Source organism: Fukomys damarensis, unplaced genomic scaffold, assembly GCF_012274545.1.
Source record: "Fukomys damarensis isolate Sample0158 unplaced genomic scaffold, DMR_v1.0_HiC HiC_scaffold_14, whole genome shotgun sequence".
NCBI lineage: Eukaryota > Metazoa > Chordata > Mammalia > Rodentia > Bathyergidae > Fukomys > Fukomys damarensis.
This window is the reverse complement of record NW_022900926.1, coordinates 56,229,336-56,250,074: the sequence shown is the minus strand read 5'-3', so window position 1 is coordinate 56,250,074 and position 20,739 is coordinate 56,229,336.

Here is a 20,739-nt window from a genome sequence, read left to right as displayed (position 1 = left end):
TTTGAAAACCAGTAGTAATATTAGAAATCTTCTAGCTTGCTTACTATGTGAGGAAAAATACTCAAAATCAATATTCTTTCCAAGAATATATAACTTTAAAGAAATAAAGTCACGATTCAAACTTAGAAATTATATTTTTAGATTTGCTGCTCCTTCCATATCATTGGATTTTTTATTTTCAGGAAGATGAGCCAAGAAACAAGTCAAAATATATAATAAATGAAAAATATAAAGAAAAACTTTAATGCTCTGTGCATGTGTGCATTTAGAAAAACTTTCCTTATAATTGCAAAGAAGTTCAACAGAGCAAAGAACATGTTGCTAGGGCATTCATTTAATTAACATTTCCTCCCATACTACTTGGAATTTTTCTGTCTTTTCTACTTATTCATTATCTATTGGTTAATACTGACTATGGCTTCTTGTTCCACTGTGCCTTTCATATCAACTAGTAAAATTAGTCACAAATATTTCAAGAGCATGTTTTCCGGTTCTGTTCTAGACACACCTAATCTTCAACTTTTGTGAAAATTAGAACTCAATGCATTAATTTTTTTTTTTAGTATTTAAGAAATTCAATTTTGTACATTTTTTTAAAAGTTTCATGACAGCTACCATTTACAGAAAACCCCCAAAATTCAGGAAGAATATTTAAATGCAACTTAATTATCAACAGTAATTACACATTTAAAAAGTTTCCAGCTTATTTTGGGAGGTAGCTCAAAACAGCACATTGCTCATTAAACGTATTGTCTTTGCTTAACTGAACATGAGCAATCTCAACTCTATTTTACATCACAAAGAAACCACAATTTAGAGTTATTGATATCTTGTTTATTTTCATATTGACTCCACTTTAATTCTCCTGTTAGAGCACACATTTTAAATTAAGTGAAATTTATAATTTGTGTAAATAATTACAATATAAATGTGGAATGCTAAAATGCCTTTTACATTAGTTCAAGAACAAAAATGCTATGGTCATTGAATTCTTTCTCACACCATACCCCTACGTTTGATACCTTAAGGTAGTGTAACGGTTGCTATTATAATTTGTGTGCCAAAAAATACACATGTTAGTATCATTAATTTTGGATTATTTTACATGTATTTTGCTAGTTTTTGCACAGTATAATAAAAATAATCTCAATTTTTGGTAGAATGTCAGATGTTTATAAAAAATTTTTATCATAAGTAAAACCCCAAAACTGCCAGAGATTATTTTTCTTCTCTGATAAAGATTCAATTCCTACTTGAGTATTTTTCCTTAGTTGGGGGAAAGTAGAATGAAGATAAACATGTTTTTCTGTGGAAAAACAGAGGGACTTTAGACATAATGGTTCATAAAAATGATAACTAAGGGTCTCATATCTTTTTTATGAGATTCTGTCCCATAAATGACTTAGCTTTTTGTACTGAGGATTGAAGTGAGGACCTTGGTGGCAACACCACTGAGGAAAACCCCCAGCCCATAAATGACTTTTTAAAGGCCCTAATATTGAGTCTGAACAATCATTCCAGTGTACTTTTCACATCGATGCTCTAAATTCTGGATTCGGAGCCTGCTATGCATTGATAGCTTCGAGAGGTCCGTGTATTGCAGGCTTGGACCGCAGAGCAATTGAGAGTTGCTGTGCACTCAGAATGGATTCTTTGGAAGGTTCTGAGATCACTGAATGTATAGCTTCAAATGGAACTGTGTTACTACACTGTTGCACTCTCACTCTGCTTTCTGGATCAAAATGCGCATGCTCACTCTGAATGTGCTCCCATCCCTGCCAATAATTCCGCCCAAATTTAACTTGCACTACCAGGACTGTGAGCCAAAATGAACCAGTCTGTATTTTACACGTATACCGCACCAGTTATTTCATTGTAATAAAATGAAACACAAAAATTAGTACCAGGCAGTGGGCCCGTTATTATAATAAGAAGATGTTCCTCTCTTCAGAATTAATTCATGGGAGGAATTTGGAAGAGTTTGGAGAAACAAGCTAGAGATATCTACAGCATGTCCAAAACAACAAAAAAAAAGCACATTCATTTCCTCAGCACATGGACCTTTCTCCAAATAGACCACAAACTCACCCAATAAGACAAGCTTAAGTAAATGTAAAAGAATCAAAATTGTACCGTGCATATTATGACCTCATAGTGCAATGACAGTAGAAATTGATGGTAAAAGAAAAATCAGAAATTCTGCAAATGCATGGAAATGAAACAATATACTCTTAAATAAACAGTAACTCACAGAAAAAACTGCATAGTTTCTAGAACTAATGCCAGTACAACATACCCAAACTTATTAATTCAGTCCTAAGAGGAAAGTTCATGGCTGCAAATGCCCACATCATAGACACAGCACAAGCTCAAATAAATAACATAACAATGATGCACTTGAACACCCTAGAAAAATACAAACCCAAGGCTAGAAAGGATGGAAATTATAAAAATCAGAGCAGAAGTCAGTAAAATCAAGACCAATAACATTATAATAAGAATAAATGAACAGTTAGTTCTTTAAAATAAAAAATAAAATAGAATAAACGTTAGCCAATCTATCCCCCCAAAAATGGAGAGAAAAGACCCAAATTGATGCAGTTAGAAATGAAAAAGGTAAAACCACAACAGACATTGCCAGAATCTAAAAATTATTAATTACTTCACAAATCTCTCTGCCAATAAATTGGAGAATTCAGAAGAAACGGATAGATTCCTAAATTCTCTTATATGAGAAGCCTAAAATATAAAAACATAAAATAAAAGGGAGTAGTGAGATAGATCTTTCTCAAGTGAAAAGGGACTGCAGAGATGGAGGGAGAAAGGGAGGAGAGGAGATAAAGAGCATAAAAAGGAATTAAGATGTATTATGCACATGTACCAATTCCACTCAAGGAATGTAATCATGCACAGCAAACGTGTACTAATTAAAAAATGTTAAAAATATAAAAAAAGGTGAACTCAGAAATCTGTTAACCCTGTTTCTCTCTTTGGTTGACAGTTTTAGAAACGCAAAATTGTGGCAAAGATTTTCAGGGGAAAATCATTTCAGGAAATATGGCCTGCATGACCAGAAGTGCCTCAGGATTCATTTTTCTGTATTCAGCCAGGAAAGTACTCTTGCATTAACCATGCAATGCTGATTTTGCAAGTGAGCAGAGCATAGGACTTATGGGGTCATGGCAGTCTTTGAAATTTCAAAGTAAAGTCAAGGAGACCTGGCAGTGTGCTGTGGCATCACGGTCCCTATTAAATAAGCTGTGGGAATTAAGCTGCAATGGAGCATGCAGGAAGATAAAGGTGCAAGCAATATGCAACACCTGCCAAGGAAAGCTATTAGCAGTGTGCAGAGCCAGCACAAGAGCATGGCCATGTGGCTAGAGTTACCCTCCTATCAAAGGGTGCCCCGGATTCTGGACACGGAGCTTTAGAATTTGCAGCATCTCCTTGGGTCTCAGGCTTGTTTTGAGCCAGTTCTTTTGATTTCCCTATTTCTCCTTTAGAAATAGGGATGGTTACTTGTGCCTATTCCAATATTGCATCTTGGAAGAATGTAGCTTACTTTTTTTATATTTATTTTTATATTTGTAAGGCCTCAGAGCTGAGTTTGCTTTGAGTTTTAAAGACGATCATGGATTTGGACTTTTGAGAAATGATGGCATAGTTGACTTTGAGACTCCAGGAGTCAGGGATGAAACACTACCATTTGAATACAAGTTTCCAAAAGGTCCATATGTTCAAAGTGTGCTCTTGGGGTAATACTACGGGGAGGTGTTATGAACTTTAGAATATAGGGCCTACTGGGAGTCCTTAGGTCATTGGTGAAAAGACTTCAAAATGGAGTTTGGGAGCACACCACTCTTTCTCTGCTTTCTGGAAAAAAAATATATATACACACACACACACACACACACACACACACACACTCAGTTTAACAAAAGCTCCCTCTATATGCATCATCTTTATAAGCACCTTAATTCAATAAGGTTGCACAATCACAGACAGGAACCCTCTTCATTTTCATAAGTGTTATGGCTTGTGCCTCATTGTTACCTCCCTCCCAAAATCTTCATGTGGTCATAGGTGGAACTTTTCTTTTCAGAGCTGGCTAGATCTAGAATGTGTGCTGCTGGGTTTAAGGATATGACTCTGATATTGATTTGCAGCGCAGGGCTAAAATTAAGGCTGTGCCACCCAGGGTGTGAGTATTCCCCTAAGGATGAGTAGCCTGGATGTGTGTGTGTGGTGAGGAGAATATAGAAAGAGAAAGCAATCTGTATTCACACACACACACACACACACACATATATAATGAAATAGCATGTCACAATATAACAACAAATAAAAATACAATTATGATGTAAAAATAAGAAAGACATAATAAAAAGTTTTTATTCACAGTAACACATTTGGAATCCTGACCTACTGCAATTACAACAAACGTTTCAGGAAAAAATCATGTGTTTTCTGTCACAGATCTTATTCAAAGTATTAAGTAATTATCAGTTGATACACATACATTTAGAATAGAATTAAAATAGATAAATCAAGGAATTTAGAGCTACATTCTACTTGCTGTTAGGAAGACTTATTTTTAAGCTAAACCTACATTTCTTTGTAGGCTACCCACAGAGATTATGTGTATAATTTTAAAATGAGAAAATTATACAGTACTAAGATATGTTAGCATCAAATTGCAGCTTTTTTTTTAATCTCGGTTTGACTTTTTTCTCTATTTTCTGACCAGTAACACCAAACTTTAGCCTCTTTTCAATATCTTTTCTACTCATAGTCTATCCATTAGATTTTTGTAGTTTCCATATTAATGAATGACGGATTTTGATTTGCTATCAGACAAATGGTGTGAGAAAAAGAAGCAAAAGGAAAATGCAATTTCCTTAAGAAAAAAGTGATAAGTTGATCCTGCCCTTTCTAACAAGTAAAGACTAATTTTCTTTTTATTTCAAGACACAAAATCTATGATTGCTACTACGGGTTGTCATATAACTTCTGGAATAGGTGTGATACAAATGTGATTCAATAATAAACAAGCTGGGCTACTCTGGTTTTAATATGGCTCTCTGATGACAATATCCTAAATCAATTTTTTCTTTTTGGTTTTTTGAGACAGGGTCTCACTATGTAGTTGAGACTGACCTGGAACTCACTATGTAGTTCAGGCTGGTTGCAAACTCACAGCGATCCTCCTGCCTCAGCCTCCCGAGTGGAGGGATTACAAGCGTGAGCCACCACGCATGGCCCCTAAATCAATCTTAATGAAGTAGCTCAAGGATTTATAATGCCATAAGCTAAAAGAAATCCCTGTGGCCCTTTCCCCTCTTACCACCATATTCCCTTAATGCTGAAATCTAATAGATTCTTAATCTTCGATATACTTTATAACCACATCTGGATTTCCATCTATATTTCTAATGTTCTCAAGAGGAACAGAATCAATAGAAAACAAGTATGAAATTATGCAAGATTTATTGGATGGGCTTATGGGATCAGAGGTAGGATCAGAGGTAGGATAGTCCAAAATGACTGCATGCTAAGGAGCCAGAGGATCTAGTAGCTGTTCATTCTAAGAGGTTGGAAGCCAAAGAACAGGAGGGATCAAGGATGCATCATTATCCTAAGAGTGAAGGAAAGGAAGATTTCTAGGGAATTGCTGGTGTGAGTCTGCATTGTAGGCTGAAGACAATAGAGTTTGAGGTCCGCAGGTGAGGGCAGTAGTAAGAGGTGCGCATTCTCACGTAATGCAGTGCTTTCCAAAATGCAGACTGAGTTCCTGCTTTTGGTCTCTCTTTCATTCCATCCAGGCTATGAGGCTTTTGGATGATGCTACCCACAATCAAGGAGGTCGTCTCCACTTCAGTTTGTGACCTGCGTGATAATTATGTCTGGAAATACTCACAGAAACACCAAGAAGTGTAGTTTACTCATCTACTAGGCTCCTTTTCATTTAGTTAAATTGACAGATCATAATTAATGGTGCACTGTCATTTACTGAGTTGAATCTTTGTTGTTTGTCTTTTTTCCTGAGTTTGGAAATGATCTTCTAAGGATTCTATACCTGTAATCTTTCTCTTCTGAAATTGCCCTTATATGTTACTAAATCAGAGGTCAGAAATATTTTACTCCTTTTTCTAAAATTCCTTGTATTATAAAGTGAAGCCTAAAATCTTTAGCATGAAATTCAAGGCATTTTCTTAGCTCTGTGAATCCAGCTGATATTATTATCTTGTCACTCCCATCTTTTCCACTCTAGCCACACTCACCTTATCATGATTATGACAGAATATCTACGCATTTATGACATTCTCTATGTGATGTTATCCCATCACTGGGGAATGGCTCTGATCTTATTCAAAGTTCAACTTAATACCTTCTGTTCTATTTCATTCTCCTGTGGCCTAGAGCATTTCTCTGCTCTCTTACAGCTATTTGTTTATTAGTTTATCCTTCACTTAAATATGAATTTCATCATTGTGTCTTATCATGTAGATGACAATGCTTTAGAATTATCATTTTGTCCTAACATTAGCATCCTGTTTCTGTCAGTATATATAACATTTATATCATATGTGAGATATAAAAGTGATAAAGAACATGGGTGATGGAATCCAACTAACAGATTCAAAGTTATGAATATTATATTTAGTGGAGTCAGACTTTGTAAAACTTAATTTCTTTAAGCCTGAATCTTGTCCCAGTAAAATGAGTATATTAAACAACATTCGAGTTTTTCTTTGAGTGTGATGGGAATCCAAAGGAAGGCCTCAGGAATGCTAAGCAAAAACTCCGACACTGAGCTATAGCACAGCCCAACAAATATTTGTTTGACCCTTCTTTTGTCTAAGCACAGGTTGAGACAAATAGTAGAGAAAAAATAGCACTGCTTACCTAGGAAGGTTATTATAAGGATCAAATTGCAGGCATGTCAAGAGCACTTTGTACTTACCTTTTAAGTGCTTAAAAGGATTAGCAATTACCAATGTTATTGTTGTGATGTTTTATTTATATATTTCATCAAATATTTATTACATAGCTACTAAATGCCAGAATCTGTGGTTACTGTAGAAATAGAGAGAAGCAAGGCATAAAATCTACCATCCTGGAGTTAAAACACACAGGAGAGCAAACAAGCCAGTGACATGGTGCAGAGAGATGGGTGTTGATGCATTAATATAAGTGAGGGGCTTATAACTCAGTACAGTGACAGATGGAGAAAGACACTTTCTCAATTATTTATTTTCTCATAATATTTTTTCAGATGAAAAAGGGAGAAGGGTATTCCAACAGACAAGCCTGTGCAGAAGCAAGGAAGCAGGAGAGATCATTTCAGAAATAAAGGTCTGCACATAATTGGGTGAACAGAGAAAATACAGCAGGAGGAGGGAAGCCTATAGGAATCACATCACAATGAACACTGTAACGCTACTTATCTTGAAATAAATAGAAAACTATTGAAAGTTTTTAATCATGACAGTAACATTAACGGATATGCACAGTGGAAAGTGCTTTCACTTCAGGTATGGTGTGGAGAATGAATTGGAGTGGAAAAGGCCAACCACACAAAGAAATGTTGAGGGATATTACAGTAATCCAGCAAGATGACTGTGCCTGGTAGGCTGTCCATAAGTGGTAGTTGAATAAACCAGCAATTTTAACAATTTACAGCCCTCAAATTCAGGAGAAGAATCTCTGCCATTATTTTATTATTGAGAATTGACTCACATTACAGTTGTCTATTCTCAAATATTGAGGAACTAATCACTCAAGACTGGCCATTATCCAATATTTTACATGTTATGTAAGTGGACAAAATTAGAAAATACAGTCTTGCCAGGTGTGGTGGCACATACCTGTAATCCGAGCACTAGGCAGGCTGAGGCAGGAGAATCGCTGTGAGTTCAAGACCAGCTTGGGCTACATAGTGAGTTCCAGGCCAGTCTCAACTACATAGTGAGACCCTGTCTCAAAAAAAAAAGAAAAAAAAAGAAAATACAGTCTTGGCCCAGAAATGTATTGTGATGACACCAACCAAAAAGATAAATGAAAATAATAATAAATTTTAATTTTCTAGAAGGACTTTGGAAGAACAGAAGGACAAAGAGGTTGCTATTATATAGGATGATCAGAGAGGATTCATGTGCACTGACAGTGACAAAATTTGGCTAACTTCAAAAAAAAAAAGAAAAGAAAAATGATTTTCTAGAATTTGACTCCCCTGTTAGAATTTGGTCAGGTGACATTGTTTCAGTGTCAACCTATTATGTTACTGCTGCTACCTCTGTCATTTTTAAAGCAGGAATCATGATAAACATAGTTAGGTATTCTTTGATCAATCATCTTAGTCACTTCAAAATACCAATTAGCCCTTGTAAATGTTAATAATATAAGCAATAAAGAACAGATGGCCAAATGATCAGAAAACAGCTGCTGTTTTCCCGTCAAACTCAAAGATGTGAGCAATTTTTCTAAACAAGGGCCCGGCAGAAGCATTGTGGTATGAAATTTCCTGCCCCGGGCCCATGCCATATATATATATTCTATCATAAGCTGCTTACAGGCACTTACCCTCAGTAAGGGCCATAATGGTGTGGATGATCTCCACAGTGTGGGGCATTCAGAGATAAGAGGCAGGTCACCTTCTGCAACTTGGGGGATAATCTCTCCAAATCTTAGGATAAGCTCCTAGGCATCATTCAGTTTCTGCTCTTAGCATCTTCAATCCTTATGAATCGGGCTGAAGAGAACATTTAATCTAAATGCACAGGCCTGCCAGCGAACTTGGGGGATAATCTCTCCAAATCTTAGGATAAGCTCCTAGGCATCATTCAGCTTCTGCTCTTAGCATCTTCAATCCTTATGAATCGGGCTGAAGAGAACATTTAATCTAAATGCACTCGTGTTCCACACAAATGGGATCATCACCATTAACGAAGACAAAAGGGGAACTTTCCTGAGTTCATCTGGAATGGCTATTTATGCTCCGCACACTGCTCTGATATTTGGGTTTCCATCTCCTTGATTTTTCAGTACACTTTCTCTTCCTTTTCATCCCCCATCTTGCTTCTGTGACAGTAAGCAGAAAAGCAGAGGAAGTATATTAAATCGCCCGATGTTGATGTAAAAAGTCACTTCGCGGACACTTTCTGTAATACAGTCGTTACATTTATCTGCCATAGATCATATTTTTATTTTGCATACAAACTATCAAGGGGCTAACATATCTGATCATTCAGAGCCTAAAATTCCCAATATGTTACTTTGTGCTTACACAGGTGAAGAATTTAGGCACATGCTTCCAATCAGAGAAAAGGCAAAGTTTCAGATCCTTGACTTCTTGCTGACAGCAGGGACAGAGTCCCTTCAGGATGCTCCTTTCATTTCATCTATGTGAACCTACGGCAAACTAAACCAAAGCAACTGGACCCCGACCTTAGGGAAAATAAACTTTCTCCATCCAGCGCAGTAGTCTCCACAGTAAGATCTCTTATCATCTAATCATATAATTTTTTAAATGTTCTTTCTGAAGACAGTGGGGATTGGGTTGAGCAGCTACTCTTAAACAGAATTCCTGGACCACATGTATCAGTTCCCCATGAATATTATAGGAATATAATCACATAGTAGTAATCACATAGTAGTAATTTTTAAAAATGAGACAAGATGAGTACTTCATAGTGAACTCTACTTCTACAGCATGGAAACCTTCAGATTTTTTTTCCTGCTCAAGCTTGCCACTAGCCCTCAATTTTTCAGTGTGCATTGCAAGTGTTTCAGAAATTGACTAATTACACAGCAAATTTAATGCTATTTCTTACTGGGCAGAATATTTTCCCAGTTTCCTGTGGAGTGTGGCATAGTCATACACCAGAGTTCCAAGTATCAGAGTGTGAACAGACACAATATAGATTTCCTCCATGTCTGGCTCTTAAAAAAATCTCTGATGTGCAATCCTTATATTTTCCCACTTTTGACTGCTTGATTCAAATGATGACCTCGACATTCATGCACTGAGATGGAAGAGAAATAGAGGTAAACAGTCTAAGGCTCTGGAATATCTGATATTATTCTTTGATAAAGTAGTTCTAGCTTACTTTGATTGTTCCTCTAAGGGTGTCATCCCTATTCTGGGGCCTGGTCTTTCCTGAAGCTCAGCCTTCTTGAAGACTCAACTAAATATCTTTAGTAAAGATCCTTTGCTTTAATTAGACTACAGCTCCTGTTTGCCTGCATAAGCTGCTCTCTCATAAAGCCTATCAAATTTCTACAGTTCATAAACAGCTTAGCGCTTCAGCAAAAACTATAGTGAACATAGACATCTGACTCCACTACCACACACATATAAACTTGTCCTTCCCTAATACCCTTAACCTACAAAGGCTTCACTTCAGCAGACCTGAATGTCAAAAGTTTGCCACTTACAGTTCAGTAAGTGTGTTGCTCTGCTTTATAGCCATCTTACACTTCCAAAACAACCACTGAATACTCTATAACAGAATCATGCCAATGTATGTTGTCCTTTACCTCTAAGCCTCCAAAGTAATTCATGTGTGTTAGTCTAATGATTTATTTCATTTTTAAAAAATAAAATTCATGGCTCTGTAATTTTATGTGTACTTATTTTGTTAGCAAGTTATAAGTTATGTGAGAATGTTTGCAACTTTATGAGAAGGAGTAATTGTTTAAAATTCTGTTGTTTAAAACATGGATAGAATAGAATAAACAATATGTTCAATTGGAAAATGAGAGTAAGTGGCCGGTAAAATTTGCTTTCTATAAAATCAAGAATTTCCATGTTATTTCCAAATGTGAACCTTAGTATATTGGGAAAGAAAAGGGTTATTTCTGGTGTTCAGAAAAGACTAAAGTAAGTCCAGAAATGAAACATTTAAAGTTGATAAAAAATTAGAAAAGACACACAACTATTATTGTTATAAATATTTTTGTTAAATAAATATATTAATATTGTCTTTCAGACACATTTTTACAATGAATGTGTAGCAATTACACAGTTTTAAGGGTCATACAGTTACATTTTAATAGTAGAAAACATTTAAAATGAAAACAACAGCAACAAAAAAAAGAAGTTAAGGGACCAGGGATTTAGCTCAGTGGAGCCATGCCTGCCTTGCAAGCACAAGGTCCTGAGTTCAATCCCCAGTACCGAAAAAACAAAAACAAAAAAACAGTTAAGATGTAAAAGCATTTCCATTTTTTCCTTTTCTCATATTTATTCCTTTTCCTTCTTTCTTTTCCCCTACTTCTCCTACTTTCTTTTACCCTTTGGATTTTTTTCTTCCTATTTCATATTATATATTATACATTTTGATCCTTATTACATTTTCAGTTTCTTACACTAGAGAAACTATTCAGTATTTACAAGTGTGTACTATTTATTTCACCCAAGAGCATAGCCTCAATGAGCATAAAAAGTCTTTGTAAATAGGGAGGAGTTGAAGAAGGGTAGGGGAATGGGGATAAAATAAGAACTGATATACCATGTGAAGAAACAAAATTCCCAATGATGAATGTCATCATTTTGTATACCTGAAATGCACCAAAAACTTAATAAATTAAAAAAAGATGTAAAACCATTGTGCTTAAATTTCCTGAGCAAAATTTAGAGCCTTATATAGTCAAGTAAAATTATAAAAGAACAAATATATAAATTATTTAAACATTATTATAGATCACCATATTGGGTTAAAATGAAAAAGTAATGATTATGTGCTAACTCTAAATGTATGCATATTGAATATAAAATATTTCAATTAATAAACAATAGGGACTTTGAAAATGTTGAAATTGTCCCGTTTTGTTATGATTAGTCCCTTCATTCTTACAATATACATGGTTCAATTAATAATTTCCCATTGAAACTTTGTTCCAATGTTTCAGAAACTGAACAAAATACTGGTATTGAAAGGCATATGAGAAAAACTTGCACTTTAGATGTCTTGAAGATCAGTTTGAGAAAACTCAGCCAAATTGTACACTTTTGATGTCTCAGCTTTCAAGTCACTCCAGACTCTGGGGTCTGGTCTCAATGCAAGGACATGGGATACCTCCATTTCAAAGGCTTTGATTCCTCAGGATGAGGTGTGCAGCGTTTGAAATGGAACACTCCAATTCCCTTATGATCAAATGTTTTTGTAAAGAACAGAAGGCTTCTGAAACATTGTTATAACCCCCAAAAAGGAAAAAAATAACTACAAAAGAATGGGTTCACACGTAACCAAAACTAAAAGGCATAAGGATATATTCCAAATAGCTCCATCCAAGGACAAAAACCAACAGAAGTACAGTTCTTACAGAGTCAAAACATTGCAAATAAAAATAAAATCCCAAGCTTTCCTGAGCTAGCAGTTATGTAAACTTTATAATTAACTTATTTTAAAGAAATACTGCTCAGAAATGGTAGTTGGGCAGAGAAAGTATGACACTTAAGACTAATATTATTCTTATGATCGTTAATAAATAAAATAAATATCTAAAATCAGTTGAAACATTACAAAATTTATGAAACAAATACTATTAAAAGTGGTCTGTGTATGTGTATGTATAGAGACATAGACGATTAAATAGGTATAGATACTGTATAGATACAGATACAGACAGACATAGACTTAGATACTGTAACCCAAATTTTCCTAGTTCTTGGCAGCCCAAGGAGAAGTTTTCACTTGGCCAGCTCAGCTTGAATAACAAGGGATCATGTGAAACTGGTCTTAGTTTAGATAAAATAGAGATGATTGCAGAACAGGAAAGATGGGCCAAAAAAGGAACCTTTGTCTCCTTTCTATTTTCTCATGTTTCCTGTCCTTCCCCCTCATCCTTTGCAGGTGTACTAGTGAAGAGGGAAAGTTCTTCCTTTGATTCTCCTTAACTTCCCAGCAGTTCCAGCCCTTAGGGTACTCCATGCTTTGCTCTTGCACATGTACAGAGGAAGGTCCTTCCTTTTCCTTCTCCAGGGTGGAAAATTTCACTTGCCTGGATGCCCCAGACCATCCCCCACTCCCCACTCATATCTGTCCGCCCACAGTATCTAGATAGAGATATACAGATATATACACAGCTATATAATACATAACATATGCATGTATACTTCTTCAAAGAGTATATGCTTAGTTAATTCATTGCTCACTCATTCACTTTTTTTCTCATTCACTCAGCAATTGTTTAACCTCCTGAAAGCCATGTACTTACTGCGCAAGGCCCTGAGATAACTTCATGAATGCAACACTCATTGTTTCTTTTTAGGATTCCTACTAGTCAATTACAGAAGATAATATTACAATAGCAAAACGATATAATAAATTTTCAGTTAAATAAAATGTAAACTAACTGAGGAAAACTAGAGTTTTCACAGTTGCAAAAGAAATCCCTTAAGGAAGTGAACTCCAGGTCAGTTTCAGCAAGTTTAGCAGTATATGAGTCTGAGTCTACAAACCTATTCTACAGAAGTTATATTAAGGAAAACAGTGATTTGTTCATGGCATATTTTACATTTTTTTATTCCTTAAGTTTATTGATACATTTTAGGTATACAATATGATGGCATTCATCATTGGGAATTTGTACCTTTACATAATACATTGGTTCTTTCTTCCTCATTCTCCTGATCTCCCTTCAACTCCCCCTGCTCCCTATTTACAAAGACCTTGTTTCCATGTTTTCCTGTTCTCATATTTATTCCTTTCCCTTCTTTATTTTTGCCTACCCCTCCCACTTCCCCTTCCCTTTTGGACCTTTTTTATCCTATTTCACATTATCTAGTATGCATTTTGATCCTGATTTACACTTTCAGTTTCTCACAACAGAGAAACTATTTGGTATTTATACATATATACCAGTATTCTACATGGACATATCTACTAAACAACACCGTGTCTTCTAGACCAAGATTGTTTTTTCTTTTTCCATCCTGGAGGACAAATTTAGGCTTGCTCTGCCACTGAGGTAAATCTTCATGCCTTTTTATTTCCTGCTTCAGCTTTCTTTACTGTTAGGATTACAGGCATGAGCCACTGAGTCTCAGTTTAACTCAAGATTCTGATGTTAATTCAGGTGCACATAACCTATAATGTTTTTCTTATTGATAACCAGAGGAAAATTTAAGGAAGACACTTTCAGTTCCTCAAATTTCTTCTGTTCTCTTTCTAAAAATGGATCTGTTTCAAAAAGTACTAATACTCAATTTCCCCTTTTCCATTTTCCCTTTTTTGATCAGGCATTTTCCTTTTGTAATGAAAGCATACCCATCAGACAGCTGGCATATTTTCATGCAAAAACTCCTAAAGTGTAAAACAAAGGAATAATTTGTAGAGCTCCTTGAACAGAAGTACCATGAAGCATATCCAATCACTTTTATTGAGAGGCATTTTTAATAAATTAAGTTTTTATGTTTCTTATCAAAATTTCTTATTTAAAATGCTTTGATCAAGTATATGCTGCTAATATCGGTTTTGATAATATAAGCAAGGGCTTTAAGAAAACACTTAGACCTAATAGTTACAAAAATTAACATAAAAGCTTTAATTTTTCAATTTAAATATTTCTGATGCATAGAAAAATGATACACACTATGCAAAAAAAATTTGTAAACATAAGTTTACCACCTTAGGACAAAATTCTGTAGAGAAATTCGAATTGAAACATAAGTTCAATGAAAAGGAAAGTTATAAAAATTCCAACTTTTTTATGAGTATTTGTTTATATATTTTAAGTAAAGAGCAGAATAGGTCAAATCACCATGGTATATGCATTTCATTTGAAACATTGAAATAGTGTAACATTTACACTAAAATATTTAGTGCATCCTGAATTATACCTTTTAAATTACCTCAACTCACAATGAACATTTTAAAATTCCCTTTTTAAAAAGTGATATTTAAAAGAGTTATATTTAACATTCAAGGAGTATAAAAGAAAAAAATTATTTGAAATTCATTGCTCTTCATTACTCTGCATTACTTAGGTTCTAATTTATTCATCATTTTCTTCATTTATTCATTCAATGTATATATACAACTAGTCTTTGCCAGTAATCAGGCTACTTGTAGGAGTTTGCAAATATGGTGTTAAACAGATATAAAGTAAGAATTTTTAATGTCAAAGATTTCAATCTGGTGGGAATAATAATAAGGAAAAGAAATTATGTTAATACATTTAAGTAACATTGTAAAGATGCTTAAATTGTAAGGAAACAATGAGGTCCACCAAACTTGGCTGATGGTGGGCTAGGCAGTCAGAAAAGATACTTGGATTTCAGAAGTTGTGTGACTACACCTTCACTGGACATTTTTAAAAATGTACTAAAAGTTAGCCAGCTGTTCTCGTGTGTGTGTGTGTGTGTGTGTGTGTGTGTGTGTGTTTTGCTACAAAAGAGAGCACATGCATGTAATGCAAGATGAATAATGTAAACAAATACAGCTATAAGAAGAAAGTGAATGTGCCAGAAATAATAATTTGGAATAGTCACTTATGAGTTCTCCCCACTTCTTTTTGCCCTACCTGAGCAACACTGCCTACTCAAAACATGAAAAGTAAGTCATCCAGAAAGGAATTTTTAAGCTAACACAAGAACACAAATGTACCACACTTTCAGCTTCCAACCACAAATACTCGTGATAAGGGTGTTAAAAAATGTATTTCAAAGAAAACACTATCAGAGTTCTTTTCTGACCCAATAAGAAAAGGTCCAGGAAAGACCTCCAACCTTGATGTGAGTAGTTTTGGAGATAGAAAAAGGAGGTAATTGTATTGTAAGTTCCTTTACCACTTTTTCTTCAACTTTGAGATCACTTATTGCCATGTGGAAACATGATAAAATTATTTTGAGATTTAGTAGAATCCAGGCAAAGAAAATATTTCTCTACTACTTACCAATAGACTCCTGACACTAAGGTGGTAAGAGGGAATAAAGAGGATTGTATAAGAGGTCTGGGCATAAGACCAGGGAAAGCCCTGCAAAACTCAATTAACATTTCCAGATGAAAATGGACAGAATGATTGAGTTTTTCAATAAACAGTAAAAAGACATTAGTGAGGAGGAAGACTCTTTGTTACTTCCTGAAGGTCAACATGGCCAAAATATAGGCACCTCACAGCAGATCAGTAGGTGTATATTTTCCAGTAGGTATTTAAGAAAATTGGCCACCAGTTCCAGAAACACTGAGAGCGGCATTGTCTGTAGGGTAAGTAGCCTGGAAGCTGTTCAGATCCCAGTTGATACACTCATTTCATTGAGATAAAAGTATCTATACTTATACAGCCAAAGCAAAGGGAAGAATAATAAATAATACTCATTACTCTAACACACTCATCCCTCTATCACACTCAAATACCCTTCTAAACATTGTGGTCAGCAGAAAGTCTATATAAGTGACAACCTGATTATGATTGAATTTCAAACTAGGTGATTGAAAAACTGGATGAATTAGAAAGAGGAACCTAGAAATTGTGTATATTAAATTGGCTTTCATTATGCAGATGGACTTCCAAGTTAGTGAAATAAAGCAGGTTACATTTTTGTCCATCAGAGTTTTTAACTTGGATATTATAGCTAACATACATGAAAGTCTTGTATGTCAGAATAAGAAGTCTGAGTTTCATCCTGAAGGCAATGGGAAGCAATTGAACAATTTCAAACAGAAAAATGAGAGAAGTGTTTTTGAATGTTACAGTACATATTCTAGCAGCAGTGTGGAGAATGGATTTGTGAATTAGGAAACAGAGATACAGAAAGCCAAATGAAGGGTACCCAGTGAAGAAACATTGGTCTTTATTACAGAAATAAGCAACAAAGCACAGGAATGTGATATAATAGTGAAGATGGAAAGGAGAGTACTCATTTGGCAGCTATACCTAGCTGCAACTGTTCAACCCCAGCAAACTGGTCACTGGAATGAGATTCTGCCAATGAAGTTGCCAGTAACCTCTCTCACTTAAACCAACTTGCTCTTGTGCGTGTCTGAAGTTGCTTCATTTTTGCCATTTAGTATCACATTTTATTTTACTTCTACCAATTAAAAGGTGATAAGGCCCACCCAGAAATCTTCTTAAATGTGTGCAGGCCCTGGCCAGAAGCCTGCCTGGGCAATAGTAACACAGCAGGTATTCAGACCCTAGACAGGGTCCCACACAGAAACTGTCAGTAAGTACTTGCAGGCCCTTGCCAGAGGCCCACTCAGGCTCCAGTGACTCAGGTGCACAGCCTGCAGCCAAAGGCCTTCCTGGGCAACAGCTGAGCAGGTATTCAGGTCCCAGCCACAGGTCCACCCAGATACTCTCACGAGGTGTGAACAGGCCCCAAAGAGAACCCTACCAGGACAACAGTGCAGCATAGGGATCCAGAAGGCCATCATTCTGAACCCAGGAATCGGCACAGTGGTGAGCAGCAGAGAGAAGGACTATCTGAAGCTGTTTAAACTTCAATGAAATTGAGAAGAAAGAAATACTCTCAAAAGTGCAAGGTACTAAGACTTCAATCCCTGGTACCAAAGTAAGTAAGTAAATAAATAAATAAATATTTTAAAAATAATAAAAAATAAAATGCTTCTGCACAGCAAGAGAAACCACCAATAGCACGAAGACACAACCCACAATATGGGAAAAAATTTTACCAGCTATTACTCAGATAAAAGTCTATTATCTACAACATACAAAGAACTTTAAAAACTCAGGCCTCCCAAATTTAAAGACCCAATCCAAACATGGGCATCTGAAATGAACAGATATTCTTCAGACAAAGAAATAGAAATAGCATATAAACATGTGGAAAGATGTTCAACATCACCGGTCATTCAAGTGATGGAAATGAAAACAACGCTGAGATTCTATCTCACTTCAGAAAGAATGACTGTTATCAAGAAATTAACCAATAACACATTCTGCTGGGGTTGTGGGAAGAAAGATTGCTGGTAAGAGTATAGAATTGTGCAGCCACTATGGAAGTTAGTATGGAGAAACCTCAAAAAACTAGTATTAGAGGTTCCATTTGGTCCAGCTATTCTCCTGCTGGGTATCTTCCCAAGAGAATTAAAGAATCATACCACAGCAATATATATGCACCCATGTTCATAGTGGCACAGTTTGTAATAGCTAAAACTTAGAAACAGCCCAATTGCTCATCAAATGGAGACTGGATAAAGAAAATGTGGTCTGTTTTTTAATAAAATGCAGTACTACTCAGCCATAAAGAATGAGAAAGTAGAGACATTTACAGCTAAATGGATGCACATTAAGGCCATGCTTAAGTGAAATAAATAGGATACACATGTGTAAATATGGAATCATTTCTTTGGTGTGAGAAATTGAAAGTGTAAATAAGGATCAAAATTTGTAATAGATAATGAGAAATAGGAAGAAAAGCTGCAAAGGGGAAGTGGGAAGGGGAAGGGGAAGGAAAGAACGGGAGGTAATAAATATGATAAAAATGAAAAAATAAAAACAAAGTCTTTGTAAATAGGGAAGGGTGGAGGGGTCAAAGGGAGGGCAGTGGAAGGGGGAAAAATAAGAACAACATATATCATGTAAGGGTACAAATTCCCAATGTCTTCATATTGTATACCAAAAAAAACCAATAATATTAATTTAAAAAAACACAAAATAAAAAGTGATAAACTGCTACCTATACACTCTAACACCCTTTTACATATATTACATTCATTGAGCAACGGGTAATTATATACCATAATTAAAGTCAGAATACTTATTCTCCCAAATTAAAACTATATACTTTAAAACAATATCAGTTGATTGAGTGCATCATTTTATCTCAAAAGTATTTGGATTGCTGATACTACATAAAACAAAATAATTTGTAAGTGCGGTTCTAATCTTAGTTCTAGTTCAAATTCTAGCTCTAGAACAAGTTCAACTACATAATATTTCACAAGTCATGCTACTCTTATGATTTGTAAAATGGGTGTGATACTAGTATCCTACATGCCAGTCAATAAAACACAACCAATGTGAGGCCATGGCAATTAATACAGAGAAAACACAAGGTAACTACTAACAAGTGATTGCATGGGAATTTGATATTTCTTACACATGTTTAAGTTTTTAACTTGTATTTGCTCATCAAAAGGAGTTTGATAAGGAATTTGCTCATCAAAATTTTTCTTATACAAATGTATATTTGAAATGGAGAACTTAATATATGTGAGTTCAAAAGAGTTAACAAGTGTATAATTCATTTTTCATTTATTACTCTGCATTTTGTTTTGAATATATATATCTGAATTATATATATATATAATTTTCTCTAAAACAGACAGACAGGGTGAATACTGTTCTCTGTATGTGGTACTGAGCTCATACACAAAGGTTTAATTTACAACAATAATAGAGGCAATATAAGAAATATTCCAAATGGAAAGAAGATTTTTGCCAGTTGCATTATTTCTGCTGAGTAGAATATTTATATTTTTTTCATAGAACAAATTAAAAGTTTTCCAAAAGTATTTGTCACTCCACTAGGCAGAAGATAAATTGGAAGTATTACGAAAAGGTCATTTCCACCTCTTCAAAAAGTACATTTTCATAATTAAAAGAGCTAAAGTTCAACCACATATGGAGTGATCTCTACTCTTTATATGAGTTATATTTGTATGATGAAGGTACTTGTTTAATTTGAAGTTTGTCAAAAATATTTTATAGCAAATAATTGCCTTTTCTGATCCTTTTTTAGTTCAAAGCACTAATCTCCATTATGCCATCAGAAGAAATACATTATGATAATTTGTCAATAGCAAAAATAGAGAAGGTTTTTATTCAACTCATTGCTAGCTAAAAACATCAAGGCGGGCACATGATTTGTCATATAACAACACATTGTCAGGGTATTAACAGAGAGAGGAATGGTTTTGTCTCCATAGAAGTGTCTTCACATTAAGTAAACAATTGATTTCTAACTCAATCCTCCTGAGATGGTGAAGTGGGAAGAATCTAATATTAAGTTTTGCAGGAGAGATTTTATCACTTGTCAAATTAAGACAGCTACCTCTGTGAGATGAAAAAATGTATCTGAAAGCAAAGCTGAGACTCCAGCAGAAATTCATCTGGATTCTGTGAAGGTTTGCATTTCACAGGACTATGTGCTGGGGAAGTCGGAGAAAGTGGCCTCGACACAGGCTAGTAGCACAAGTAAATCTGCCGTGTAGCTCCACACTTACAAATCTGGCAAGGATCATGTTGTGCCAGCTAAAAAGTATGATTCATATAGATGAGCCATCTTCTCTTGAAAACCATGAGGGAGTTCTAATTACGAGAGAGAGAGAGAGAGAGAGAGAGAGAGAGAGAGGGAGGGAGGGAGGGAGGGAGAGAGAGAGCACACTGTTGTGGAAGAACTTATATAGTCATATCTGTGATACTCATTTGTTTTTTTCCAGGGGTTCAAATATGCCAAAGAAAATATCATTTACATTTTATTTTGCTTTTTATGTATCCCAAATATGGAAGGCTGACTCATCATTTTGTTGGAATTTTCATTGGTACATATTTGCTATATATAATGATCACATTCATCATAGGGATTTGAACCTGCACATAATATTCTGTAATTCTTTTTTCTCATTTCTCTCCCCTCCTTTCAACCTTTCTTCCCCTCCCCATTTATAAAATCTTTATTTCCATTTTTTCCCTTCTAATCTATCTTTAATCCAACTTTTTTTTAAAGATAGTGGAAAATGTGCTGATACTTTGAAGACATATGGTTGT